The 13,881-nt window shown below is 31.3% G+C and overlaps 1 non-coding gene across 1 annotated transcript; it reads left to right on the top strand.

Annotated features, from left to right (window-relative positions):
- The first annotated feature begins 8,627 nt into the window (after positions 1-8,627).
- TRNAD-AUC (transfer RNA aspartic acid (anticodon AUC)) lies at positions 8,628-8,701 on the top strand. Its single transcript has one exon. It is a non-coding gene; the product is annotated as a tRNA-Asp (tRNA).
- Positions 8,702-13,881: the final 5,180 nt, after the last annotated feature.

Raw genomic sequence — 13,881 nt, 5'->3', positions numbered from 1 at the left:
GTATGTGTGCTTTTAACTTTGCAGAAATGGTTTCTTACATATTTTACTCTGTTTCTTACTTTTTTTCAGTCAGTATTATGACTTTTGGAGAAATCATGTTGCTATTGTACATTTAGCCTATTGCTTCTAATTACTGCATAGCACTTACCTAGATGACATACATCTACATGTTTTACCTGGTAATTTTCCTCATGATAGACAGATCACTAACTCTTCATCAACACAACAGTATCCACACATTACTCCGCACACATTAGTAATGGCAGCATATTAATATGAACATCCTTATACACTTCCCCTTTCAGAGCAGTGTGAACATTTCTCTGGGACATATAGCTAGAACAGAATATCTGAGTTACAGTTTATACAGATATTTAAGTTACCTAAGTAGTGCCAGATTACTCATGAAAATGGCTACACATCAATCTAGACTCAGCCAGCAGTCCATGAAGAATACTAGATAACCCAAATCCCATCTCCTACCAATTGACATTATTCAGTTTTCTAATTTTTTTCAGCCTAACGTGGTATAAAAGGAAATCCCATTGTTCTTATTTGTATTTTTCAGGTTAATAATAAATACGAGCATTTCTTTCTTGCCTTTTGGGTTTTCTCTTTCCTAAAATGCTTACTCATATTTCTATCAACAATAGTTTCTGTATTCTTAAAAAGAAGATAAATTGTTTTTTCTACAAAGTCAGAACTGTTTATTCCTGTTTGTACTGATGTGCAAAGGGATCCCGTATATCATACTAGGATTGACCCTATTCTCTGGAAGTATTTAAGCATGAGTTCTTTATGTCAAAGTTCAGTCCTGGCCTTACTTTTCAAATAAAATTCATATTAACATAATCAGAAGATAGTACCATAATCTATTAACTGGTCAAAGATAGATACCTCAGTTTGGGTTAAAATGAGCTTGGAGATTTTTACTGAGGAATTGAATTGATTGAGCCAACTTTCCCATCTTTTTATACGGAAAACTTGCTGAAAATAGCTATTACAGGCTGATTCTGGAGAATGAAGTATATTAAAAATATTAGATGTCAGAAAAGGAAAAATATATATTTCATTTCTTCTCCATTTCTATAATTTCAATTTACTCCATATATAGGACAGTATTAATTTTAAAATTCTCTGTAATATAGTCCTATCTGCTATAACTAATTCTGTTTAAAATGCAGATAAATGGTAAAGGGATTAAAGAGCTTCTCTCATCTAATTCAATTCCTTTGCCCTGTATTACCAAAGAAATTTGTGTTGTTTTAAAACAACCTTTAAAAAGAATAGAAATAAAAAAAAAATTGCTCATACATATACAATGTTACTGTAAATGGAAGACATTATGACATCAGAAGTCTGAAACTAAGATGCCAGCAGGGCTGTATTCCCTTAGAGGTCTAGGGGAGCTTTAGCTCTTGCCTCTTTCAGCCTGAGGGCCCCTGGCATTCCTTTGTTTGTGGCTGCATAACTCTAATCTCTGCCTTCATCTTCACATGTCTTTTTTCCCTCTGTGTTTCTTCTCAGTGTGTCTCTTATATCGATGCTTGTCTTTGGATTTAGGATCCAACTGGATAACTGAGGATGATTTCATCTTGAGATCCTTAATTTAATTACATCTTTTTTTTTTTAATTGAAGTATAGTCAGTTTATAATGTGTCAATTTCTGGTGTACAGTGTAATGTTTCAGTCATACATATACATACATACATTCATTGTCATATCCTTTTTCATTATAAGTTACTACAAGATAGTGAATATACTTCCCTGTGCTATACAGAAGAAACTTGTTGTTTATCTATTTTATATATAGTAGTTAGTAATTACATCTTAAAGATCCTTTTTCAAGTTGAAGTTGCATTCACAGATTGCAGGGACTAGGTAGCAGATTATATCACTCGCTTCAATCACTATGTTAATCTCCAAGACCATGGATTTGTTTTTTCTTTTAATAAAAGTTATGTAAATGAAATCACACTTTATGTACTCCTTTGTGGGTGACTTTTTTCACAAGATTTTATATGCAAAAGTTTTTATCATGTTGCTTCATGGAGAATCAGCATATTCGTTTTCATTGCTAAGTAATGTTCAATTTTATGAAAACATCACAAATAATATATACATCTTTTTCTTAATGAACATTTGAGTTGTGTCCAGATTAGGGTATTATAAACATTATTGTAATGACCATTTTCATTTTCTTGAACATAATAACAGTTTTTACTTTCCAAAGACCAGAATATGTTAATTCTTAAATCTTTGAATTCTCAGTTTGTTTCTGTTATTTACTGTTTCATTTGCCTTTCACTCATTTATTACTGCATGATACTATACTTAGAATTTTTGATCAAAAGGGAGATATAGGAAAGTTTCAAATATAACTTGAGCTATGTTATCTTTTTTCCAGAGTTGGTTACATTTGACTCTGATGGTAGGTAGGATACTAATTCCAATGAGATATTCAACTAATTCAAGTCTAAGACTTTTCGTTTCTTTTCTTTACTGTAAGTTTTAGTCTTTAAATGTCCCCACTGAAAGTTTAAGGTATTTACCAGACTGCGTGTCCTTAGTGACCTCAAAGAATATTAATTAATTATTAATTCTGCAATACACAAAATAACTTTTGGAATCTGCTCAGCTTCTAAATCTCTGTTCCCCTAGTGCTTCACAGGGAAAGAACTGCATAATGCCCAGTTCACTCGTATTTCTCACTTCTCTAAAGCCTTGTCTCCTCAGTTAGTTTCTGTCTTAGTAGATCTTCAGTGCATTTATATATATATGTCTGATTTTCAAGTTTATTTTTAAAGTGGTTTGGTGTTTGATATTTTTCTAACTAGAAGTCAGAAACCTTCCAGCAACTTTAAATCATAAAGCAGTTGCAATTCAGTAATTAGAATGTTCAAACCAAGATATTATTCAAAATGCTAAATTTGATTTATCATTAAATATTTTCCCCTTGAACAGTTTGGACCTGCTTCAGGCTGGAAGTTTGCTATGATTAAACGGGTCTTTATTCTTCTGCTCCTCTTTCTTCCTGCTCATTGCTTCCCCTGCTTGCTTCCTGCTAACCTTCTGTTTAGATTCTGGCCAGGCAAAGGAGAGGAGAGAAGGTAAATGTACATATTTTGTTTATTATCTATCAAGAAATACAAATGATGTTTGTGCTCCTTGACAACAACAAATAAACATAAAAATGAACAGGAAGATAAGAAATCCAAATCCTAAACCACTGAGAAAAAAATTAGAAAAGAACCTCACCATCTTTAAAAAGACAAATCATATACTATTAGTGATATTAATATGTTAGCAAACATGACACTTAAAAATTTTTACCCAATTCTTTTTTTTTTTCAGTGTTATTGAGAAATCACTAACATACATCACCATATAAATTTATGGTGTGCAATATGATGGTTTGATTTACATATATTGTGAAATGATTACAATAGGTTTAGTTAAATGTCCATCATCTCATACAGATACAATAAAAGAAAAGAAAAGAAAAAATTCTCCTTGTGATGAGAACTCTCAGGAGCTACTCTCTTAACAGCTGTCCTATGTATCATACAACAGCATTAGCTATAATCATCATGTTGTACATTATATCCCTCACATTTATTTATCTTATAACTGGAAGTTTGCCCCTTTTGACAAACGCATGCTATTGATGTATCCACATGCAATGTTCAACCCTAAGTGTATACTGCTTATCCTAGGGACCTGGTAAAATCTGCAATTGCTGCATTCAAAAGAGAGGTTTCCTGGGATCCTGGAGAGACTGATCTACAAATGTAGTAGATAGATCTACAAAAGGGCCCCTTCAATTGGAGGAGAGAGGAGAGAGAACTTACTGTCATTTTAATCTCTTACAAATAAGATGAGAAGAAAAATGTTACTTTTCTCATTTATTTAAACAACCATCAACAACAATACACACACACAAATGCCACAACAAAGAATATTCTTAAATGTCGTAGCTTGTGAAACACAATTCTGGTTGTGAGTTAAAATAGAAAATAGAAAAAAAATTAAGTAGTGGTATGCATAATTTAACAGAACCCGTGGAAGAGACATTTTTCTGCCTAACAAAAATTTGTGCTTGCTCTTTCGTAAAAGAGACGTGTCTCTCAAAGGGGCTGTGCAATCAGATTGTCTTCCCATTCCCTCTAGTATATAGCGTGGCCATGCAGTTAGTTCTCAGCCTTAGAGAGCAAGACATAGTGCTGACCGCTAATTCCAGGAGAAAGCTTTAGGAAAGCACTGTTCTGCTACATACACTTTACTCCACTGCACCAGCTGGTACCACGAGATCTAGGGGTTGACAAGTCCACAACAAGCAACCTGGACTCCAGAAGCATAATATGACAGAAAGGTGACTGCTTAGGTACAGTAGACTTGAAATGTTGACCGAGATAAAGTTCTTATTTATAAACTGGTAAAATTGAATAGTTGTCATAAAAGCATGCATTATAGTAACTAAAACAATACATAAAGTCTATTTTCTATGTAAATTTAATATTTTACTTAAACATATGTACAGAATATCTTATCTGACCTTTACAGACAAATATGCTTTGGCCTTCACTGCATTTTAGATTTCGGAAGCTCGTGTATACTCCATAATAAGCAGCTTTTACAAGGAATCTGTGGAAGCATTTACAATGTATTTATTGAAGTTTAGATTCTTCTGCTATCAACATTATTTTGAATGTATGGTATTATGGATTTTGTACAATATAAGGTGCAAAATCCAGAGACTGAAAAACAACAAATAATTTCCCCATAATTAGAATTTATGCATGATAGGAAGGAGTGGAAATGATTCAAAAGGTTAAGTTCTAAGTACTTTTACCTAATGGAAAGACCAAGCTAAGTAACGTGCTTTATATCATGAGTTTGAGAAATCAAAGTTTGATAATGCTAAAATGTTTATATAACTGAAATGCTGAATATATATTAAAACTTGGATAAAAACACTTAAAAACATGTAATAACAGGCAATGATTGAAATAGTTTTAAAAGTTTTTTTTTTCTTTTTTATCTTCATATGGTTAAATGACTGAACAATGAAAACTATGGTAAGGAAAAATTCAATTGTATTAGAAAAAAAATCTCTTTTTATACTTATATAATTAATCCTTAATTAGTTCTCTGAATTTCAATACAATAAAGTGTTAACTCTAAGCAATTTGCTTATAAAAGACTAAGCATTATCAGCAATACATATTAAAAGCCATGAAATAGGCATGAGACTATTTCATTACATATCACACTGGGACTAATATAGCATAGTACAGAAATAAAACAAGTTCTAGTTTATGGTCAGTGAAAGGAGAGAATCCAGAAATAAGCTTTCTATATTGACTTAAAATCATTTTGAAACAGGAATTACCAATCTATTCTTACATTACATCTCCTACATTTTAAATGTCTTTCTGTTCTAACAAGTTTCAACTTATTCTCCACATATTTCTGCTAAATGTCATTGCATCTGAGAAACTAATTTTGGTCACTACCATTGCATGGTATTCTATTCCAATCCTGTCATCAAATCAAATTCCTTTCAACTTTCCTGATAATAGTTGAAAGTTGGATTATACTTTTATCTCATTCCTGGATGCTTGGCAGTTTGAGCATTTGAAATATAATTCAGACAATGACTGCTTGATACTGGATATGGATGAAGTATTAAAATCTAGGCCTTTAATTTCTAACCTTTTAAATCTATCTCAAAATTGTATTAGATATTTTCTGCCTGATAGTATTCTATACACTCATAGTAGACCTGCCATAATAACCAAATAATCAAAAGTTTTTAATAAAATGAAATTTTATATATTTTTTTAGTTGCTAGGTATATCATGATTTTATAGGTCATGCAAACTATTAGAAATACTTATATACCTTCTAAGCTATTAGCAAAAATGTTTGTGGTAGTATTCTTATTTGAAATTTATACTGTATCACTGAACATAAGCAACATCATTTGTCCTATTATCAGACACAAGTATTAAGAGCGTATTTAAGTACTAGTTTGTTGTAAACAAATGAAGATGTCACATAGAAGAGTACTGATTTTTAAGAAATCATTTATATATGCATATTGATAATAAGCTATTAAAATATATTTTCATATTTAACATTTATCTAGATATTTACTGACCAAAAATTAACCTAATCAGAAGTGCATTTTCTTCATGGTTGGTGTTAGTTGTATGGGTTCCAAACACGAATATACTGTTAAATATATTACAAGTATTGTTGTTCCATCTCAATTTTTTAGAAAAATTAATTTCTTACTTCTAATTACAGATATGTTATAATCCAACTAAAATTTTTCTTTAACAGTATAATGATCTCATTATACTAAGCAAAGTAAGCCAGAAAGAGAATGAAAAATATCATATGATTCCACTTTTTTTAAGTGGAATCTTAAAAAAAAAAGAAAAGGACACATATGAACTTATTTACGAAACAGAGACAGACTCACAGACATAGACAACGAACTTATAGTTACTATGGAGGGAAAAAGGGTGAGAAGGGATAAATTGGGAGTCTGGGATTTGCAGAAACTAAATACTATATATAAAATAGATAAATAACAAGCTTCTACTGTATAGTACAGGGAATTATATTCAATATCTTGAAATAGCCTGTAATGAAAAAGAATATGAAAAGGAATATATATATGTATAACTGAATCACTATGCTGTACACCACAAATTAACACAACATTGTAAGTAGACTATACTTCAATTAAAAAAGTGTAATTATCTCCAAGTATAATATATAAGGAGATTTTCAAAACTTTCACTTGTTTTATGAATAAGTAACGTGAGAAGCAAAAAAAAGTTCTTAATTCTGATTTAAATTTTTATATATATATATGCACACATACACACATACATACATATATATATATACATATATATTTCATTACTAACCTTACCTTACTATTATTATAATACAAATATCACTAGCCCTTTCAAAGGCTGCCTCTTTAGCTGTTTGGACAAAAAAGAAGGCTACTCCTTTTGTTTACATCTGCTACCTATTCTCCCAGATGGACAGGCTGTCCTGGTTGGTAAATAAGCAGATCAACATTCGTATTTTTATCTAAACATTTTAAACTTTTTAACATGCTATCTGACCATCTTGGTTTGCTTTTCAGTGTAACACTGCAATTTTCGTGTCTTTTTCTTTTCACAGAGAGTTTATACTTTAATAATAAATGAAGAAAAAAATATACTTGTTTGGTTTCCGAAGCTACCCAGCCTACTTGAATGCTCCAAGAGCAAAAGTTTCATGAACTCTTATACAAATCACCATGTTGAAGAAAATTAAGCTGAACATTTGAGAACTATTTCTAAAATCTATTGGCTTTGAACTATTAGAGCCTATCTAATTAAAGTTTTAGTTAAATGTATAATGATTAAGAAATATTCATATTAATTTAATCTGCTTTTCAAGGTTAATAGGGCACATTTATTTTTAAATGAAAATTTAAACGAAATTGCTCGTAGCAACATTATTCATTATCACAATAAAAGATAGTTCTTATATTATGCATCAAGGCTACTTCTTATATTGTACATCCTTCCTGGGAGGTCAAAGATTTTAGAGGCACTATCTTGCTATTACTTCTAAGTTTTTAATTAAATTAAAATAGGCTACAGATTTAAGCAAAATAAAAACACAATTTCCAGTCTTAATGATAAGAAATACAAAATCTATAACATTTTGACAAAAGTCTGTTTAATCTCTTAAATAGCTTTTTATTTCATTACCTTTTCTATTTGCTCTTTTGTCTATCATTTGGTTTTCAAAAACAAAGGTAGAAAGAGGTAGGTAAAGTTAAAAGTCACTTTTTCCCCTTTCCAAGAGTTTTTACTCCTTCTGGCCCCATCACTTCCTGTCCTTATTTTAAATGCTTTTTGTGGATGTTGTGTGGGATGTCCCCACATTATTAAGAAAGATGTTGAGGACTCAGCAGTTGACCTAAAGCATTACAAAATGCAAGTCTGGATTGTAAAAATGGCTAGATCTGCAAAATACTTGCCATTTTCTTTCTGTTAATCTATTTCTCTCCAGTTGATAAAAATACATCCTAGAAAAATTATATATGGAAAAATTTATTTTTTTTCTGCAACATGCAGGAAGATAACATAAGGATTTAGTGAGTCAAGGAACTGAAACAGGCAATATCCACCAAATAGAAAAATAGTTTCTTTTTACTGACTGGAATTCCTTTATTTCTTAAAAATAGTAATCAGGTATCTACTTCAATAGTTTATAATTTCTGTTTTAGATATTCAGTGTGAATCATTCAATATACATACACAGTTTCAATTTATTAGAATCTAAATCAACTATTTTAATACAATTAGAACCAGAAATTTTAGTAAATTAATAAAAAGCAATCACTGAGAACCTTCATCTCATTCACTGCTTTCTTAGACTAATGTAAATGTTCAGTTTTACTTCCCATTAATATTTTGGATAAATAACAGTACTATTTTCTGAAAATTTTGGCATGGGTTCCAATGTACCTGATGTTTCCTTCTTCATTCTGGAGTGTAGAAGACAACAACTTCTAGAACTTTAGAAAAATGCAGAGCAGGGTTGGGGGTGGGTATAGATCAGTGGTAAGAGTGTGTGCCTATCATGTGCAAGGTCCTGGGTTCAATCCCCAGTACCTCCATTAAAATAAATGAAAACCTAATTACCTCCCCCTCAGTAAGAATAAAAATCTAATTACCTCCCCATCAAAAAATGTTAAAAAAAAAAAATAAAATAAAGAAAAGCGAAGGGATTATAATCCTTATGATGTTAAAAGGGGCAAGACATATGCACTATGACATGAGGTTTCCTGAATGCCCCCAAATATCTCCATTTTTGGGTTATGGAGCTATAATTTTCAAACACTTTAGTGCTGTGATCAGTTTGTTATACTTTCATGGAGAAAGCAAAGTCTTTCTGTGATACAAAAACAACGTCTGTTTTTGATGAAAGAGAGTGAATGGGGAAGTGGAGCAATATTATAAATGCAGACTAGAAGAAACCTCTGCAGAGATGACATCTTCTTTATTTCCTGGGTTTTAGTTATCACTCCTTTAGTATCCCTCCTAACCCACCTCCCAGGCCTAGGAAGTCACTAATCTATTTTCTGTCTCTAGAGATTTGCTTATTTTGGGTTTATGAGATCAATGCAATGATAGTGTACATCATCTATTGTTAACTGGATTCTTTTTCTCAGCATAATATTTTCAAGGGTCATACCTATTGTAGCAGCATTTCACGCATGCTTTATTGCCAAGTGATATTATGTAGGCAAATACAACATTTTATTTCCTAATTCATCAGTTGATGGACATTTGAATTGTTTTCACTATTGCGAGTAGTGTTGCTACAAACATTTACATGCAAGTTTTTATATCCCTTGAATTGGAATTGCTGTTTTATATGGTAAATTTATATTTAAAACTTAGAGGAACTGCCAGACTGTGTTTCACGGTTGCTGCATTTTACATTCCCACCGAGGGCTCCAATTTCTCCACTTCCTTATCAACACTTGTTATTTTCCATGTTTTTCGTGATTGACATACTAATGGGTGTGAAAGTGTATCTCGTTGTTTTGATACACATTACCCTAATAACTAATGATATTGAGCATCATTTCATGTGTTTATTATCTATTCATATCTTTTTGAGAAATGCATCTTCACTTTCTTGTTGGAATCATTTTTAGCACAAAAAATTTTCATTTTGAATAAGTCCAATTAATCTTTCTATTTTTATTTTACTTCTTGTGTTTTTAGTGTCATGTCTAAGAAACCACTGTATAATTTGAGATCATGAATTTCAATTCCTATGGTTTTCCCTAGTGTGTTTTTGTGTCTTAATTTTAGCTCTTACATTTATGTCTTAAGACATATTTGAGTTAAGCTTTGCATATGGTATCAGGTAGAAGTCCAGTTTCATTCATCTGCATATGAATACTCAATACTAATTTTTCCTGATGCAATTTTTTCCATTTATCTTGGCAATCAAGTTATATTAAAATTTGAATTTAATTAAATGTTAGCTGATTTTCAGAACTTGATTATTTTAATAAGTTCAAACATACAGACTGGATTCATCCATTCTTCTAAAAATAGCTTGCTATTTCCTCAGTTAGAGACTTAGGAGGTAATGGTCATAAACTTTAAGATTTTGTGTTTAGCAAGTAATTCCCTCATACAAAAAAACCCCAATAAGCTAAATGTATGTTAAAAAGTTAAAATATTTTAATACCTGGTGAGACGTTTACCAGGAATGAGAGCAAAGAAAAATCAGCAGAGGTGATGAAAACAATCTAAAAACCAAATTGATTTGACCATGGTTCTATCACATCTTGACTATTTTTTGTTGACCTATTAATATTTTTATTGTTTAAAGCTAAATTGTTAGGTCTAGCTAGACTATAGTATCATATTGGAAAGGAGAGGCTGTGATAACTAAATACAGAATTCTAAAGTAACTTTATTTTCAAATAAATCTTTTCAAAGGTACTTCAAGGTAAACTACATTTATCAAGATTTACCATGTTATGCAAAATTCAGAAATTTTATAAATCCTTCAAAAAGTAGACTAAGTAACAGTGGATTTTCCTGAGTAAAGAACATAAGTAGCTTCGTGCAAGTGGGCATTCAAAAGACACATCCTAGATGGCACCCTTTCTCCTCATTCCCTGAAGTGACATTCTTGTGTTCAAAATCAAATATTAATGGTCTCTATAATCTGTCCCATAATAAGGTTTTGTTATAATAAATTACTGTGTAACTTAAAGACAGTATTTTTCAAGTCTATCAGATGAGAATGAGGTGATTGGCTAATTAAATATTCATACTTCAGACACTGTGAGCCAGAATCTCTAAGGAAAATGTTTGGAAATATGAATTTTAAATTAAATAAACAAAATTTTTCTAGTGATCTCCCCCAAATAAATCAGAGATACAAAACTGAAGTCATAACACAGTTTGATTTCAAAGCATAAAGGAATTATAATCTAATTCAACCTCTGAAGATTATGTCTTTGTTAAATATGTGGGTAACTTTTTTTACTAATAACTTTAAAAATAAAATCAACATACTACTGAGGAAAAAACTTTAGAAGAATCAGTATAGGCTGTCAGTAAACATTGGAAAATTCTGAAGCATTATTTCTGCTACTTCCACAAAATGCTCAAATTGTAATTACAAACAGTTTTGATAGGTGATACCTCTTCCTTTACCAGGTAAACCACGACAGAGATACTGTATGTTTGCAAACTGGCCATGGACAGCCTTTAACTGGCCAGTGGGCCCAAGATAAATAATAGAAATCAGTATTCAAAGTTCTTAAATTATCAGGTAAGTTCTTTCTGAGTGAAAACAAATGAACAAATGAATAAACCTAGAACCTAAACATATTAATTTCTCCAAATTAAAAATAATAAAATTAACATGTTATAATTAATCATTTCAGCTTAAATTGCTAAAAGTATATTCTTTACTATGTTGCTTCTTGCTTCTTTATGCTGTTTTTGGTTCACCTTGATGATCTTAAAGGTATTACTCAGAATCATTTAGTAATATATTCTATTTTGTTTCACTCTGCAGAAAATGTATTCAAAACATTTTAATTAAAGCCAAAATTAATCTAAGTGAATTTTTTAAATACACTGGCTTGAATACAATAAAAGGATAATAAATGTATCTCATTATGATCTCCTCTGTATTTTCAATGTCCTACAGAAAATACACAGAAAGGTTAATTTCTGCATTTGTTTACATGATCACTTATATTCCCATTACATCAAGTGTTATTTTTAAAAAATTATATGTTAGATTTATAAATGTCATTTATTATATCTATATTCTATATCTCAGAATAATATTAAGATTTATACTGTACACATTTTAATAAAGGATTATTTACACAGGAGGGATGAAATGGAGCCATGAATCATGGTATATGTTTGTAACAGTTCACAAAAGGCCATATAATAGAAGCAAAGGAATGTGATTCCTTGTCTGGACCTTGTTGAATTGTTCTTGTCTGAGGTTTTTCACATGTTTACAGTCAGGTGGCAGCTGGACTGTAATCATCCTATTGTGCCACTAAGCTGGGCCACGATGGTTAAGGCACAAGGCTGGCAGGGGCTGACTGTGGCCTGGGACCTCACTTGGGCTGTTTCCCAGAGCACCTACTTCTGACCTCTGCATTTAACTTTTGCTTATCAAAGCATAGTAGCCATGTCCTAGGAGGCAGTGTCACAGGAAAAGAAGCAATCCAAACAAGTTCAGGCAGACGCTGCAAGGCTTTTTAGACCTAGCCTCTGACACCACACTGAGTTTCTTGTGTTCTCTTCTGTTGATCAAAAGTGAGTCATGTGACCAGATCAAATCACTTGGAAGTGATTACAGGAAGGAACAAATGCCTGGATGCCTGACTCTTTGAGGTTCCTGCTTAAAAAAACTAACTTTCTCAGGAGAGGAGAGAAGGTCTACAAATAGCTTCCCTGATCCTGGAGTATTCTGAGTATGGAGGCCATGCGTTTTTTTGGTCAGCATGTCCATGGCCCTAAGATATTGGTGGGGATTGCTTAATTGAAACTATGAATAATAGAGAAGTTGTTTTTTAGATATATTTTTTAGACACAAAATTAGTTTTGTTGTTTATTTTGCCTTGCTTTGCTTTTAACAGATAGAATCACAATGAAGGCGATATGATTATTATTAATTACTTGGGAGCAAATATCTTTTAGGGCATGAGTAAAAAACAAGTTTTCATAAGCAAAACTAAATTAAGCTTGACTGTGCGCTATCTCTGAGAGGTTGCTAAAGGTATATTTACTTCAAAGCAATTCTGAAAATAAGACAATGTGAAGTTTCTTGCACATAAGTACTGTAGAGAAAATTCAGATATAGCATATATTATTACTGAGTAAAAATAAAACAAATAAATTCTCCAAAACTATGATTACATCTTATAAAAAAACAATATAACTGAGTTTAATAGCAATAATATTTTAGGAAAAATGTTACAAAATATATTAATATAAACATCAACTAAATGAAAAATAGAGAGGTTCAAGAATGTAACACTAAATTATCGCATTCTGTTGATTATTATTTTGTAGTTGGCTTTATTACTTTGATAACTATGTAAGTTTAAAAAGCTAAAGATCGAATTTGTTCTTAGAAACAACAATTAGAACATATATAAAAAACTAAAAACTAAAACTAAACTAAAAAAAAACTAAAAAAAGTGCAGTATACTGTATATATGTATTTACATGCAATACAATGCATATGTGCAGTCAAACTGTAATAATTCTACATAATAAAACTGAAAAAAGGAAAAAAAGAATAACACTACATAAATCTTCCAATACCAGTCTTTAATTTAGATATATTTTCTTTGCCTGATAATGTTTAGGGAAGTATGAGTTCTTATCACTGTGAGGTTGAAACTGAGTCCCCACAAAACTGAATTCCCTTACTGAGTTTATGATTAGTCTGTCCAAAGCTTTATTCCCTTTCTTGTCCACCATGACTTCAATCCTGTACCTACTGAACACTAATCTACCAGTCACATGACTAAAATGCTGTTGCTGACAACATTATTAATTAATACATTCCTATAATAAATATCACCATTAATTTATACACTCAGGTTGTTTCTCCAGGGCAAGATGAACTAACAGACCCCAGCCATGGACCACCTGGCCAAAGAATCATAAACAAGAAACATGCTGACTGCTGAAACTATGATTAAGAAATGTCACAGGACATTGACTAATCCCAGTCTCTTTGTTGTTCTCTCTAAAAAAACCTCTCACTCAAAGACCAAGCTGG

Source organism: Camelus bactrianus, chromosome 3, assembly GCF_048773025.1.
Source record: "Camelus bactrianus isolate YW-2024 breed Bactrian camel chromosome 3, ASM4877302v1, whole genome shotgun sequence".
Lineage (NCBI taxonomy): Eukaryota > Metazoa > Chordata > Mammalia > Artiodactyla > Camelidae > Camelus > Camelus bactrianus.
The sequence above is the reverse complement of the archived record's forward strand: the minus strand, read 5'-3'. Positions and strand labels throughout refer to the sequence as shown.